Consider the following 14,776-nt stretch of genomic DNA (forward strand, 5'->3'; position numbering starts at 1 on the left):
TTTGAGGATGTTTCTCATGTACTAAGACTTCACACGTTCACTTCATCGTCAGAGTAACAAGAACAACAGCTAACTCAGACTGCATCCTCGTGAAGTGCCAGGCACTCAGCGCTCTGCTTGTGCTATCCCAGTTCACCTTCACAGCAGCTACAGATCAGGTATTACTACTGCCCCACCCTACAAACGAGGACACTGAGGCTCAGTCAAGTTACATCATGTGTTTAACGTCACGGAGCTCCCAAGTGAGCTGAACCCAGGTGGTACAGGTTCAGAGCTGGAACTCTTGAACATTCTGATAAAACTGCAAAATTAGTTCTGGTTTTCATTTATTTCTGTATTGCAAGTTTACCTTTAACAAGATAGACATTAGGGAACGTTTACACAAAATTAAGATTTAACAACAGCGAATATGTACATGGTACTTATTGTGTGCCCTAAAATTCTGTAAGTCCTTCACATGTATTAATTTATTTAAGATTCACAACAACCCAGCGAGGTAAATATGCTCCCATTTAGTGGGGAATGTCTGAGGAATCAGAGGCATAGGGTGTTAAGTTGCCAAAGGTCACACAGCCACCAAGTAGCAAATGGAAATGTTGGGTCCAGGGAAGGCAGTCTTGGAGCTGCAGTTTTTCACCTCCCCCTCCCTCTACTGCCTGCTGAAAGCTGACAGCATCTTAGCCTCTTCAAGAAACGGAAGAAGAAAAGTCAGATCTGGCCAGAACCCTGTGGGAGGAGGACCTGCTCTCTCTGTCTCTTCTCCGAAACTTAATATGTATCAAGTACATAAGCTTATAAAACACACAATTCTACATCTATTTCTCTTAATGATGTTTACCAATTTAAGCAACTAACAAATGTTTTCTGTGATTCTCAGACTTTAAAAAAGTCAAGGACAAATTCCATTTTCACATTTTTTTCAAGTGTATCTTATCTTCAGAGGCACTAACAGGGCAGTAACATTATTATCATCAGTGTTGGTCATTTTGTTTTGGGGGATTACCATTGCTGGCAGTCATACTTATATTTCATTCCCATCATTGGCAAATCAATTTAATTATGTGCAGGGCCAAGACAATAACTGTGAGCTCAGAGGAAGCTTCAGAAATCCAAGGATCATCCCTGGAGATATGGGCTGAAACCAACCTTGGACCCAGATAATTCCTTGAATATTCAGCAGCTGAAATGACCTTCCTTGAATTAGCTCTTGAGGACACAAAGCCAACTGGGTGATCTCAGACAGCTCAAATCAGGCACCTAGGGCCCCAACTGTAAGTCTGAGAAACCCACAAAGGATACTGAAACCAATCTCTCTCTTTAATTTGGTGACAAGCCTAACTCTCTGGACTAATTTTGACTAGCTTTAGCTATTTTGGCTTTAACCTGATAAAAATTAGCACAAGAAACCATGAAAACTTCAAAGAGAAAATATAGTTATGGTGAAGGTGTCTACTCTCTGTCAGAATTTAGCCACAGGCTATAAGAAATACAGCCATTTGGCAGCATTTAGGAAGAAGAAATTTACGTGCTCATGTGGTATAGCTTAGATGATGCATTAGAATCTATTTACTCTCAATTATTTTTACAATCAAAAGTTTCCATAGAAGGAAGATGACAATCTTTAACCCAATTTCTAGACAACTACCTTCTCTGCAGAATTCCTTGGGTAGTGACATCATACATTGTACCCACATAAGCTTGATTTACTCCTTGGCTGACAAAAGATTTAAATGTCTCAGTCTCCAATGTTAACACCAAATTAACACAAAAGCTATTCAAAAATTCTAAAAAACACATTCTGACATGTTTTGGATGAGAAAAACAAAGTAACCCCATAGGCTTTTATAGAAGATGGATCATAACAGATGATTTTATGACCTTGGCTCTCATAAGCGAGGGACTGGAAAGATCATGACTCATTTACGCAGTCCTCCAAATATATATATTTAGATACAGATATAGATATACAGATACAGGTATATATATTTTGGCTGCTCAACTTATCGACTGCAGTTACAGTTCCTATTTCTTGCTGGTGTTAATGACAGTACAACTAAAAACACAGAAATATAAGTTCTAATCATTTTAGCACAGTTTACTTTAAGAAAGATATCAATCAATAGAATTTATGTTTGCAGATGAATAAAATCACAGCTTCTTATTCATAACTCTTACTGGGTCTACTCTCTTTTCTTTAATTCTTTGAACTTGGCTTCATCAGCCAAGAAATATATTAATAAGCATCAACTCTAGGCCACACAAAGATCAAAACAGGAGAGTTGCAGTGAGCTTCCCTGCTCCTTCTGGAAACTGAACACCACACCAACTATAACCAATTCTTAACTAATACTAAGTCAGCTAGATATGAACTAGTAACCGAAAAGTGAAAAGCTCTAACTGTGAATTACCAATTCCTGAGTCATTTTGTCCTCACAACTTTATGCCTTAAATAAGCCTAAATGCTGGCTACAGAAAATCTACAAGTAACTCAGTATGACTTAGTGTTTCCAAACCAGGAAAAGGAAGAACTTTCAGTGTTTGAGATAACATTTGTTTTCTGTAGTTTGGAAAATAAACATTTCCTATGCAGCTATGCCCAAGGGGCAGGCATCTGTGCGTGCGTGCGTGCGTGCATGTGTGTGTGTAGGGAAAGAGTGTCTATATTGTGTGGGTAAGGGTGGAGATGGGGAAAGAGAAAGATAGAGAGAAGGGAGAGAGGGAGAGAGAAGAGATTTTTAGCAGTATTTGGGATTCGTGTAAACTGAATATTTTGTGCTGGAGTTAGAATTTATCTCATGCATGTGAGCCATGAAAGTATTGCAATTTATTATAAAATCAACAAGAAATGCTTACGTGATTGCATATGGCATTTCTATGAATTCAATAATATATTCCACATTGTTACACAAAATAATAGAAGTTTTGGGTCTTTAAATTAGATTAATTTGATATCTTTATTTCAATATACATAAGTCATTTTCTGCATTTAAATAATAGCATATTTTTTCCTGATAGAAGAATGAACAGATTTTGTCCCAATATTGTGTTTATATAACCCTAGGGAAATCTACTTTATTTAAAACACATTTTATGTACGTTATCGCTTACTGGAGTTACTAAGAGGTGGCCAAGAGAAGTAATCGTTTTATATTTGTCAAGTATGGATACATATGTAACCTATCAAGCGACATTTTGTTATCAAGCCATCAGCAAGAGCTGCTGCTGCAATCGTTCATCTCCCACTTGTGAGCTGGAAATGCATCATGCAAGCCTGTGTTCCATAACAGGATATAGGATTTTAAATTAAAAGGACAAAATGCCACTTCCATGTCAGGTATATGCTTATGTCTACCAGTTCAGTTAGTCCTTATTACACAACTCTGAGGCGTGTGTATATTATTATTCCCATTCCACAGATGAGAATACTTGGAGAAGATGGAAAATGTGTCCAGCAAAATCTGTTCCATGAATGCCCCTAATACCCTGGGAATTCCACCAACACACACACACACACACACACACACACACACACTTGTGATGTTTACTTTCTTGTTTTCTGCTATAGGGACCATTATATATCTTTTATATGATATAGAGAGAGTTACAATTATATTTTTGAGAATTTATAGAAACAATTCTTACAATATTTGGAGATTGCTACTCCTTCAGTTGTCAGATAAGTAAATGTATAAGTCAAAATTATTTCAAACCAAATAGCATACCTATTTTAAGATGTCCAGAACACTTTTACTTTATCCAACACTTGAAAATAGTAGAATGTTAGTTTGTTTTAAAAGAAATACATTTTCTTTACTCACGTTTGACACTGCTGGCTGGCCTAAGCCAAGTCAGCTCAGCTAAGGAGTAAACATCATTCTTTTATTTTTACCGGGTTCTCTTAATCCCTAACAGAAGATTTTCCCCATTTTTGTTTTTGTTTGTTGTTAATACAAACTTGATATTTTGTAATTAAAAGCAACCAGTATTATTCCTTTTTTTTAAGCCCATTTTAGCTCCTAAATCAGCTCATCCCTGTCTTTTAGGACTGGCACTTCCAGCTCTACACTCCTGTTTAAAATATTTCTTCCCCTGCTCCCCACCTTTTTTTTTTTCCTTCCAGAAATGACTAATCTTCCTGTTATTCTGCTCTGTCAGTTTTTCCCCTGGTATTCTTTTCATGTTGCATAATATTTACTTTTCACCAACTCCTTTTAGAACTTTACTACTGGATCCTTGATGTTAGCCTTCCGTTTTCAACAGATTAAAATAGACAGTATTTATGTATTAGCAAACTTTTTTGTCAACTTTCGTGCTATTCAGATTAAGCTTTTTCCTCAAGTCAAAAATACAACTATTCTCTTAATGGACTTAATATAAATATCCATTTGTTGATCTTCAAAGTTAAATTCAGTCTAATCCTCAGAGTTACCAGATACCACAATTAAAGGGCTTAGCTTTTTGTCTCCTTTCAAATTTTCAGATAAGGTGTTAACAAAGTAAACATAAAACCACTTCTTTTAAAAATCTCTTGCTTCCCAGCACTTCTCCATAACATCACAAAGCATGTTAGCATAGACTTAGCAAGAATGTAAAGTTTTTCCATCTTTCTGATTTTCAATACTATTTCAAAAAATACTTTTAATTATATGCCAAGAATTTGCCTTCTACCATAATCTCAAAGTTTCAACTTTAGAGAAAACATCTGAGAAGAAGTTTAGAACTACAACCATTATTTAAATAATATAATCTAAAATTTACAACATAATATCGCATGCCTAACAAAACAACATAAATCATAACCTCAGATTTACAGAATACTTTTTTTTGTGAATTCAATATTATATCATAGCTATTATCTCCCAGTCACAGAAACCCTTAGAGAAAGAGGTATCTTGCCAGTTCCATTTACACTGGCTAGTCACACAAGAAGATGTTCACAAGGCTTCAGAAACTGTACATTTTCTAAAATCCAAAAACACTTTAGAAAATCCTGAAAAACACACTTTAATTATAGATATAATTATATTATATCTATAATAATTTAATATTATATATTATATCTGAATATTAATATTATATATTATATCTATAATAATATATTATATCTGAATATTAATATGATATATTATATCTATAATATAATATATTATATCTGAATATTACTATTATATATTATATCTATAATAATACAATATTATATATTATATCTGATTATTAATATTATATATTATATCTATAATATATGTTATATCTGAATATTAATATTATATATCTATAACAATATAATATTATATATTATATCTGAACATTAATATTATATATTATATTATATTTAAATACTATAATTATTTTATACATAATTATACATATATATAATTTATATATTTCATAAAATATCACTCTTACTTCCTGAAAACAGAAGTCAAATTAAGTTTAAATATTTGCTTATGTTAAAATAGCACAGGCTCTTATCATTTACTTTTAGTCTTGGGGGAATCCTCATTATTCCCTCTAATTTTTTCAAATAATGAAAATAAAAACGTCCTTGTCTGTCACATACAGTGCCTTACATGGAGACATCTCATTTTTCTTTGGGTCAGCAGGAATAACTTAACTTTCAAATCCCTTCATTGTCCCTACTTTAGACACTAGGGCCAGGAACTCTAAAATCAGCTAAAAATATTGTTAGTTAAAACGTATCGTATGGGACACCAAATATGATAGTAAGCAAAAACAGATTCATATACATGTTTATTTTCTTTTTAATTGCATCACATTATGAGTAGAAAACAAACCCAAACGATATATTCTCTGAAAAAGCAGGGCTCACGTCTGCACCCCCAGCAGCGGCACAGCGTTTGCCAAAGAAAAAGACACTAAATAAATATATTCTGAGTGAATAAATTCCATCATATAGAGGTATATTTATGGTAAACAAAAAAGGAAGGAAAGGGGACTTTTTGGAGCCATGGGAAGTACTGTTATCAAAATACATTAATAAAAAAAAAGGATTAGAAGGAATAATTCAAAGAATTTCCCCAAGGGAAACTTTGTAAAAATTTGTTAAAATACTTTGAATACATCTATAATTATATTTAAATCCTATATTAGAAGTTAATGCCTGATTATGAAAACTGATTAATAAAAAATCATGCATTTTCTCCATGCCTCTAATGTAAACTGTACTGTGGAGGTGCCAATTAGCTACTAAGGAAAAGTTCTTTATAAAAAAATTCCTGGTAATAAATGCAGCAGGAAAGATATAATTAAAAGTTACCATTTTGTAATCCCTAAAAAAATCAAGGAGCTACGAAATGATCAACAATGGGGTGAATCCAGTGGGTCCAATTCTGATGGAGAACTGAAAAGCGGTTGGCCCAGGCTCACCTGAACTCACTGACAGATTTCAGCATCATTAAACGTAGAGACAGATGAAATTATGCCCTCCTGCTATGATGCAAATGGAAGTACACAGCACCACCTAGGAAGTATTCTCACCAAATAATAATAAGTAACATTAAAATGAACTCAATTCAGGGGCCAGCCCGGTGGAGTAGTGGTTAAGTTCCTGGGCTCTGCTTTGGTGGCCCGGGGTTCACCGGTTTGGATCCTGGGCTCGGACCTATGCACTGCTTATCAAGCCACGGTGAGGCGCCATCCCACCCAGAGCAACTAAAAGGATGTACAACCATGACATACAACTATTTATTGAGGCTTTGGGGAGAAAAAAGGAAAAAAGGAGGAAGATTGGCAACAGATGTTAGCCCAGGGCCAATCTTCCTCAGGAAAAAAAAAAAAAAAAGACCTCAATTCTAGGTTTAAGTTCTAGTCTACAGAAAATAAGGGTGATGGAGGTAAACAACATTTACCATATAGGGAAACAATTAGATAAATTCAGAATTTCAGATATTCTCCAAGACAATAATCTGAATTTTTCAACAAATAAAGGCATGCAGAGGGAAAGGGGGAGAAGCAGGAGTTATCATAGATTAAAAGAATCTTAAAAGATATGACATCCAAATGGAATGTGTAGATTTTGTTTAGATGCTTATCTGAGCAATCCACCTGTAAAAAGATATTGCTGTCACAATGGGGAAGAGTTAAACGCAAAGTTGGTAGTTGATATAATAAATATTATTGTCAATTTTGATAGATTTGGAAATAGAGTTATATTTAAAATTAGTTCTTATCTGTTAGAGAAACATACTAAAGAATTTGTAAGTAAAATGATAAGATGTCTGAGATTTGTTTAAAAATATCTCAGGGATAAAAGTACATGGAATATAATAAATTAAACAAGATGGATAAAATATTGACTGATGCATACATGAATCCACACGTCCAAAATGCTGACTGATACTTACACAGAGGTTGTTACAACGTTTTCTCTGATTTCTGTATGTTTGAAAATTGCCATAATAATTTTTAAAAGCTACAAAAAAAAAAGAGAATGTCTAGAAGAATAACCAAACTTTCTATTTCTGACCCAGAATCACAAACCCTGGTTGACAAGCTAGGCTTTGCTTCTTAAATCTCATCTGCCTGATCTAACTCAATTCATTTCTATCTGTGAACACAAATGTCTACTATACCTATACCAGGGAAATACTGACTTACCTGCTTCAAAAAATCATATGTACGTGAAAACGAACTATATACTTTAAAAAAATCTAAAAATGGAGGTATCATTATTAAAATGCTTTCTTGTTCACCTTCATGTCGTGTGTGCATGTGTATAATCTCTTCAACTAAGTTAATAGGTCTCTAGGAGCAAAGTCCGTCTCTTATTTCTTCAACCAACAAGCATTCAACACATATTTCTAGTGGGTCTACTATTTGTCAAGTATTTCACTAAATGGTAAGAACACAAAGGTAGTCAGTCACAGGCCATGCACTCAAATCAGAGAGGGAGGGAGATGCATAATTATGACTCATGCACCAAAGACAGTTACAGACATATGAACTGGGTATATTATGAAACAAAGAGACAAGACAATGTGGCCAGGGCTGGGGTGAGGAGAAGCTTTCTAGAGCAGGTAACATCTAAACTAAATCTAAACATGAAAAAAGTCTGCATAACTCACAGAAAGAGAAAAAAATTCTAAGCATAAAGACAGAAAGAACAAAGGACATTAGGTTGAAACAGCAAAAGAGGAAGCTTTTGCCACAGGGTACTCGGGCTCATACTCAATGTTACATGCATTGAGTCTCAATCAATGGCCCATTGGACTCAGCAAAGTGCTAAGTACTTAGTAAGGGATCAATAAATATCCATTAATTAAAGTACAGAGAGATAAGTTATAGCACGATTGGAGGGCTCACTGCACATCAGGCATTTTGCTAGTACACTGAGGCAAAGGCATCTCTCATTCAACCTCACATCAACCCCGAGGCAGGTACTATTATTATCTCTATCTTACAGATAAGGACACTGGGGCACAGAAGGACTAAGTAACTTGTCCAGTCCCTCAGTGGGCAAGTTGGTGTACTGAGTGATGTTCTGAGTGTTTCAAACAGTGTGGAAAGAAAATATCTGGAAATAAAATCCTACATGGTCATTCCATGTGGTCAAACAATTAAAAAAAAGAAGAGACGGCACTGTAAACAGAGTGCTGCTAAGTGTCTAACAAGTAGCTCTCTGGCAAGGGGAGGACCCTGCATTGTAGCAGCTGCCAATTTCCATGGTGTAAATACTCCCACCACGGCCAGCTTCAAGCTGCCAACATGACATCACTGGACCCAGGGTTGGGCAGAGGTCTGCTGTGAGCCAGCTCCAGCATACCTCTGCCCGCAGCCTTCAACCAGCTACACAGGTGGAGAGCAGAATTAACAGGCTAATTACATGACCAGGACGATAACAAAAAATCAAAGAAAGGTACAATTGCTATCTCTGTTGTTTACAGGACTCCGTATACAAGTAATAGTTAATTTATATTTGAAATCAATGAACTCCTAAGGAACATAACATAATGTATGAAAGGCAATGAGGATGAACAAGTAATTCACAGAGATTCCTCAAGGAAACATACATTTTCTATGAATGACAGAGTTGACATTAAAAAAGTATTCTTTCTATGTGATTAATGAACTGTGATTAGTAAGTGATTTCCCACTAAACTATTCCTCCCTCAGGGAGCACACAAGAGGATTTAATTCTAAGTAAAGATGTTGAAAACGAAAGCACAGTTGAAGGAAACTATTTGATTTGGGTCAGTAACAGACATCGCAACCAAAAAAGGGGGGATTATCTTTGCATACCCTGTGCTTTACAAACTACCTGTCATATAAAAGGTATTGCATGATACTGGGCAGAAGGAAGGGGGAAAAAGGCCAATTATAGAACTAGATTAATATATATATGTATGTCTTATTTATATCCAAAGAATATACAGATATATGTATATAAAAGGGACTTCAAATTGTTAATATTAGTGTATTTACACCATTGCTTTAAAAATATTCCTTTAGGTTATTCATTTAACAATAGCACAGTTAGATGAATTTTATACGTGTATAAAAACAATTTACAATTATTAATATATTGATCCTATCTCCTTAAAGAGTTCTTTTATCATTTAATAACAATGTCCAAAAAATATATCTAGATAAATTTTTAACAAAATATAAAATCTATTTTTCACATGGAATGCGAATATGTTAAAGAAAAGCAAGAGTGATTAGCAAAGCAAAAAAGATAAATTCTACACAAATTTGTTTAGTGGTCTAGCAACCTTAAACAAGTATGTCCCCAGTTTTGGCACGTGGAAAGTCTGTTGCTGACGTGTTATTGAATCCGGCTCTCATGAACCCGCAGCCTCTCTATTAGGTAACAGAATCCTGGCTTAAATAGACTCCATAGAAAAAATTCCATCCATTAGCACTGTTATGGTATTTCATACACATGCAAACAAAAGCAAAAGAGGCTGCTGAGCCTCATTAGAGTCTGTACATGTTGCTTTCTGATGTTCTTGTCTCAAAAAGAGACATCTTTTATGGGATCAATTTAACTATTGATTTCTCCTCCTAATGTGCATCAATGGCAGAAAAATGTCCCTTTTTCAGCCCACTGCCTTAGGGGATAAAAATTCACAGAATAAATAATTAAAAATGAAAAAAAACTATCAATCAAGAACACTGTTGCCTAGTATATAAAATGACTCAAACACCAATTTTGTTACTTAACTAAACTGACATTTTTTTCAGCCCAGTTATCAGACTGAGATGAGAATATAGGTGTATGTTTTTATCTTTGTGATATCACAATGAGTTGAAAAGTGGAAATCCATGTCAGACCATTTCAGTGTTCTACATACGATGCTAGTTTTCATTTCCTTGAAAGAAAGAGGCCTTTCAAACAGATGACTGTGTCAGTTTTTAACAAAATGTATGCTGTAATTTACAACCATAATGACTATAATAAGTTTAATAAGTTTGTAAATCTTGGGGGTGGGGGCAAGGACGGTCATGGCATGGATCAGGAGCTACTATTTCAGCTGGTATTCCACATTTTGTCCCATTTTAAGCTCAATATAAGTAAAGTAGTATCCACTGGAAGCTTACCACGCATCAGGCCTATGGGTAGGCATGAGAGATTCACAGATGACTAAGGCACAGTCTGTGCTTTTAAGAAGCTTCCAGACAGGGGACATGGAGGTGAAAACCTAACTACAATAGTCTATACTAGGAGTAGGGCAGAGTTCTAATGTTTCTCTCCTGTCACTGCATTTTCATGCAGTAAAAGAACCTAGTAAGCAATGCATGTGTTTTCATATTTCTATAGTACGGTAATACTACCTGGCTTAATAGAATCATATCTAAAACAAGAATGAATAGGCCTTGGGGTAGGGATTAAGAGATTGTTTTAGGTGGTAACTGATATGTCCAGATTAAAAAAACAAAAAAAAATCTCAAAGTAAAACAAATACCACTATCTCTTCCAGTTAGTTTGAAAGTAGATTTAACTACAGGTTCTTTCGAAATTAAGATGTCACTGTGTGCTCTACAAACAGGAAGCAAGACTTGAAAGACAGAAACACTCCTTACAATTTTGATGATGAAGAATGGCACACCAGGCTCAATCGGCTGTCTCTTGGGCATTTTAATTATTTCCCAACTTGCAAGATTAGAAAATTAGACTAGCCTCATAATTATCAACAAAAAAATAAATGTGGTACGAAGGTCTTCTCTACACTCACCTCTTCCAAGCACTGGAGGAAGAAGAGGCTCACTGGTCAAGACCGTAAGAATGGTCTTATGCCAAGGGAAAAGGCTCTAGAGAGCCTGTATCTTTATAAGATTATTATCAAGGCCTTACCTTCTCTGAAAACACACTCTATTTACAGAAAAGCATGCCAAATCTAAAATAATGGATCAGCAGCACTTACTCTCCAAAGACGACATTTACAAATTGTGAAGCTCCTTCAAGAGGGCCAACATGTCTCAATGGGTAACCTATCCTAATGTTCAAGTGGCAACTGTAGCATTTGTTAGCAGCTACATAATTACTCTACTCTAACCCTTAATGAGCCTGAAGTACTAAATTTTTAATCCCTCCTGATGATCCTCTTCAAAGTAGATAAATGTAGGTTTCTTCTCAATCAAATACTAAATTACCAGGACTACTGGCATCAACATATAATCTGGATTATTTTTGACTCTTTAGAACTTTTCAGTTCTTTTTAAAATAGCTTATATCATATAGTTACTAAAATAACTTTTGAAGGGAAAAAATAATGAGCAAGTTAACAAGTGGCATTTATACTTTCTGGAAGCTTGGACTCTCTTTTCTGCTTCAGATTGAAGATTTGCAACACTGTAAAGTTTTCACGCTTGGAAGACAAAACAAATACTTTTTCTAAAATTAGTGTGTGGAGAAATTTAAGTGCAACAGAGATACATGGATCTCCCTACAAATATCATGTATCTTTGTTACTGGAATGCATTCTATAGTAAAAACAACAATAATCAGAGTTGCAGTCTGGTTCCCAGCCTATTTCTCTCACAATAAACACCAACATTAACCCAGGCTCGCCAAAATACTCACAGCAGAGTCAAAAAAAAAAAAGGAAAAACAAAACACTGATAATGTTGCTGTCCTGGTGGTATCACTTCTCCCTACACAATCTTTGAAGAGTAAATATTATTCCACATAAGCTTGATACTTTTCCAACAAAGCACTCTCACTAACAGGGAGTTAATATCATTACCAAAATAACCGTGTATTGTGCCACTGCACCAGCAAATTTATCGTTCCCCCCTGAGACACGGGCTGTATCTGCAGCCATCATACCAGGAAGCCTGACCAGCTCCCTGAGTGCTGCCTGCACAAGAAAACATACAAAACATGGCATGAAATAAAGGACATTTACAGCAACAGAACATGAACAGTCTATATAGTGCCAGATCAACTTGACTGAATGAGTCCTACCATAAATGAAAGGTGCTGGATCCCTTAGAGAAATATTTTTTTATGGTTATACGTTGCTATCCGCCCCATTACATGAACAAGATTCTCTAAAGTTGAATTTAAAAGCACATAAAATCTGCTCACAATTATTGGTCATAGCCAGGAAGAAATATTGCTTTCAATTCACTAAATACTTAATGAATGCCAAGGATATTCAAAACATCATACATACAGAGGTGATTAATGTAAGCTTTCCATTCTTAAGGAGCTTATAAACTAGTGGGAAAAGAAACATGCACAAATGAACTATAAAATCAGGTATAATGTGATTTACTCTGTAATTCATGTAATGGTAGGGAAATGTAGAGAAGAAAGTTATTCATTTCATGAAGTATGTCTCATCTGATAATCATTACAGAATGAGGGCCTCGTATGAGTAAGAGCACACAGACAGAAGTGAACTCATCTGCTCATCCGTCAATGGTAACCACAGATGCAAGAGTTTAGCGGAAAAAAAAAAGAGCATTCTCTAAGAATCAATTGGCTACACAGAATTTAAAATATAGGGTATTGTAAATTTTATTATAATTTTAAATTGTGTCCTATACATCCTTTCATTAGTAAATTTTATGATAAACTTAGGTTTATATATGCATATTTTTTTGGAGAGCCTGCTATTAAACAGCAAAACACTGTAAATGTTTAACGCTGCTGGTAACAAAGGCATCAGAACAGTCAAGAAAGTTATCCACCTTAACAGCAGTGAAGCAGTGATTCGACCTTACTAGGTGTGTCAGTAATGCCATTTTCACGAAATGAAGACAGCATATTCCAGTTTTTGCTGTGACCTACTGATCAGTCATATTTAAAAGGTCCTGTGATCTCAGGATCTTGAATGAGTAAGAGTGAGCCCTAACCTCACTGGTGGCTCCTCAGTCTCCTAATCTGTAAAACAAATGGATTGCATGACATAATTTCTAAAGACTCTTCTAACTGCAATTCCAAGAATCTATGGATCCCTGGAGTTCAATGTTGAAAGTGACAAAGGAAAAAATTATCTCTACATATCAAGCAAAATCCTTGAATGTTACATAATCTTTTAAAATGCAAAGAATAAACAAATCTTAAATTTAGGCAAGAAAAAAAGTCAGGTTTTTCATGGAAAGACCTGGCCCCTGAAGTTTTCCCTCTGAAAATGTTTATAGAGCTGTCATTGCAGCGGAGACTAACGAGTCTGTGATTGGCTCTACAACAGTGACTCCGGTAAAAACGTCACCTCAGTGGAACCACAACTGAATCTCGATTTTCTTTCAAGTTACTTCAAAAATGCTAGAAACACCTCCAACAGTACAAATAAAAATAAGGTTAGTAGGTTATATTCCAAATCTTAAATATTAACCTGATGTTGAAAAATCATAATAATCGGGGTACTTAACTAGCCAGGACACGACAATTTGAAAGCTGGCTGCACTTTATGAATGACTGTACAGTGTCTCTTTCTGAATCTGTATTGATTTTATTTCTGTTCTTCAAATTGACATAATAGCTAGTCACGGCTTGGAAACGAGATTTGCAGCCTGTCCTTTCAGAGATCTATGCAGTAATGATACAGCCCATGCTTGGAATCCCTCAGGCTCACGCTGAGCCCTCCGTCATGGGGTGAAGAATTGCTGCTGGACAATGCCTCTTTTCAAACCACCTAGAGGAGAATCTGTAAACCCACAAACAAATGATTTTCCATCGATCAAGTCCTGTTTTCATTCAAATGCAGTTTGGAACCTCACATTGGAATAAATTTGCAGTAATTTTATAAACCTAAAACATTTTATTCCTAAGTTGGTGATAAAATGCAGTTTTATTTGTGCTAGTGGAATAAAAACAGCAGTTCAAGAAATAAAATGGCCAAAGGTCTGCCATGATGGCTGAATTAAAACCTGTAATGGTGTTACATAACTTCTTGTTGAGTTTCAAGACAACATTCATTAAATAATTGGAAATATATTAAGCGGTATCTTTTTAAGGAGCTTTGTCGTAAGATAAACACATTTTAGTGATCAAATCACTCAGAATACTTGTAACTTGAGCTTTCATTTTTCTTCCAACGGTGACCTGTTTTTCTCTAGAACAGTTACTAAGAAAAATATTTTTCAGTTAGTCATAAGAATGACTTCCTTAGAAGCTCTTTCCTTTGTACCATTAAACAGTCTGGAAAATTGCTTGCTTGACTCATTCATGCTGTCAAAATATACTACAGGCTAAGGCTGACCATCAATTTTCCCTGTTCTCCACAATTTATGCATGAAGATCTGAACTGACAGCATTTGAAGTTTTAGGACCACTTTCATGTGTTGGCACTTTGTAAAACTATAT

The 14,776-nt window shown here is 35.2% G+C and overlaps 1 protein-coding gene across 12 annotated transcripts in view; it reads right to left on the reverse strand.

Moving 5' to 3' along the window:
* MBNL1 (muscleblind like splicing regulator 1) overlaps window positions 1-14,776 on the reverse strand; it is a 195,347-nt gene that overhangs the window by 110,082 nt on the left and 70,489 nt on the right. The window lies entirely within an intron of this gene.

The sequence above is a fragment of the Ceratotherium simum genome, chromosome 5 (genome assembly GCF_057802395.1).
Source record: "Ceratotherium simum simum isolate JZ-2026a chromosome 5, ASM5780239v1, whole genome shotgun sequence".
NCBI lineage: Eukaryota > Metazoa > Chordata > Mammalia > Perissodactyla > Rhinocerotidae > Ceratotherium > Ceratotherium simum.